This window comes from Mirounga angustirostris, unplaced genomic scaffold (assembly GCF_029215605.1).
Source record: "Mirounga angustirostris isolate CCGP_5_RB_7025 unplaced genomic scaffold, mMirAng1.0.hap1 SCAF_10, whole genome shotgun sequence".
Taxonomy (NCBI): Eukaryota; Metazoa; Chordata; class Mammalia; order Carnivora; family Phocidae; genus Mirounga; species Mirounga angustirostris.
The window spans coordinates 30,712,857-30,715,375 of NW_026991718.1; the positions used below are offsets into that span (position 1 = coordinate 30,712,857).

Here is a 2,519-nt window from a genome sequence, read left to right on the forward strand (position 1 = left end):
AAAATTCTTACCCTTACAAAACTTGTATTCCGATGGTAACAAATAGACAGTAGATGAATACACAAGTAAGTACATGGTATGTCAGATGATAATAGGTATGAAGAGGGGGGAAGCTAGACATAGGAAAATAGGGATTGCTGGGGGTGGGTCATTACTATTTTATCCTCGGGGAGGATCTTGCTATTCAAAATACAGAGACCTAAAGGAAGGAAAGGGAGTGAGACACGTCACTCTCTGGGAGGAGGGAATTGCTGGCAGAGAAAAAAATAGTAAGTGAACAGCATTTTAAGTATCAGGCTACATACTTTACATCAGGTACTAACGTCGGACTTGTTAAATCCCCCTCACCAGTGGCACAGTCCTAAAGGTTATTAGATGTTGATTTAGGGTAAGACAAGTTGCGTTGGTTCGTTCCATTCACAAGCATAAGTGCCAAATGCAGGCATTCTGCGATGAAAGACACAGATGGTCCCTGCCCTCACAATTAGTGACCAATCAAAAAATCACTATCCATAATGGTCAGGGTAGTAAGAGTGCTGCAGAGGAGAGAAAGCATGAAAAGTCTTCCAGAATAGGAGGAAGGGGGATTTCAAGCAGAGGAAATAACAGGCTTGGGTAGGAGAGCAGATAGTACATGCCGGGGTTCCCAGGTTGGTATGATTAGAAAGTGAGTCTTGGGAAATGGGGGTAGAAATGGGAGCACATGTGGATGCCCCTCTGCTCTCTGGAGCACTATTAAAATCTTTCCTGGTTGCAGCCCCAAAAAAGCGGGCTGTGTTCGGGGAGGTGAGTGAGGAGGCTCTGGACAGGTAGAGAGGAGCCACATTATAAAGTCACAAAGTTAAATATTTAAAAGTAGAAGAATGATTTGATTGGATTTGCCTTTTATAAAGATCCATTGATACATAGAGGATGAAAGAGGGAGAGACTAGAAGCTGGAGAATCAGTGAAGAGGCTGAAGGGGCCGACAGGTTCAGAGTAATGTGGGTGAGAAAGGCAGGAGGTCCCCTAAGAGGCTGACAGAAGACACCGAAAGGGTGGGCTGGGCTTGCTGCTCTTTCGAGGACCACATGGACACGAAACAGGGTTGGATGCAGTATCCGGGGCACAAGAAACAAGTTTAGGGGGAAAGGGAGCGATTCCCTCATAGAAGACAGAGGCAGAAAAGAAAAACTATGTCCTGAAGGCTGTTTGGAATTCCTCAAATGACACCATTTGGCATAAGAAGCAAGGACTGTTACTTTCCCAGATGACGGCTTGAACGTGTGATCGTAGAACTGGCCAGTTAATTTGGGTGAATAGATTCCAACTACCGAATATCATCAGATACAAGATAAAATGTAAAATAATGTGGTTAACTCTTCAAAAGCCATCCCAGGATTTACATATCTAAACAAATAGTACCTTCCTTGGAGGCTACACGTTATTCCCAAGGTCTGCACCTGCTGAGAACTGTCTTGGACTTCTTTTGGGGACCTCCCTTCATGACCATAGCCCCAGAGCTAGAAAATTCTTGGCCTTTTAGGGAAAATCTAATTTTTAGAAAAGATGCTTATTTGCCACCAAAGACCGGTGGGAGCCCAGGACAGGGCAGGTGGGGGCGTAAGGAAGAGAGATGGAATAGAAAGGGGCAAAAGGGAACTTTGGGGGGTGATGGAGGCATTCATGTCTCAACTGAGGTGAAGGCTTTCATGAATATATATATATCTCAAAACTCATCAAAATGTATACTTAAATATGTGCAGTTTATTGTATGTCACTTATATCCCAACAAAGCTAATTTTACCTCTCTCTTCCTCAGCACTGCCATCTGTTACTGGGCATCATGGCTGCCCTCAGACCTCTGGTGAAGCCCAAGATCGTTAAAAAGAGGAGCAAGAAGTTCATCCAGCACCAGTCAGACCCATATGTCAAAATTTAGCACAACTGGCGGAAACCCAGAGGCATTGACAATAGAGTGCACAGAAGATTCGACGGCCAGATCTTGATGCCCAACATTGGTCACAGGGGCAACAAGAAAACAAAGCACATGTTGCCCAGTGGCTTCTGGAAGTTCCTAGTCCACAACATCAAGGACCTTGAAGTGCTGCTGATGTGCAACAAATCTTATTGTGCAGAGATTGTTCACAGTGTCTCCTTCCGGAACCGGAAAGCCGTTGTGGAAAGAGCAGCCCAGCTGGCCATCAGAGTCCCCAGTCCCAACACCAGGCTGCACAGTGAAGAAAGTGAATAGACAGCTTGTTGTGCACGTCATATTTGTGTTAATAAAACCATAAAACTACCAAAAAAAAGCTATTTTTAAAGTCATTTGTTGCAAAGAGTAATGACTAAAGCTCATGATTATGCTCCTTTTTCATTTTTTTTAAATGAGAATCTAAGAGAATACTCTTCTGGTGTGTCTGCCAGGCTGACTTGAAGGCAGTTCTCAATGCAGACTGTTTTTTGTGAAAAAAAAAAAAAAATCACAGAAACAAGTGACCTACTACTATTAAAAGACAGTCTTCATGGGAGTATGTACA

General features: G+C 43.6%; 1 pseudogene; it reads left to right on the forward strand.

The window, feature by feature from the left end:
- The first annotated feature begins 1,825 nt into the window (after positions 1-1,825).
- LOC123850996 (large ribosomal subunit protein eL32-like) lies at positions 1,826-2,314 on the forward strand (annotated as a pseudogene).
- Positions 2,315-2,519: the final 205 nt, after the last annotated feature.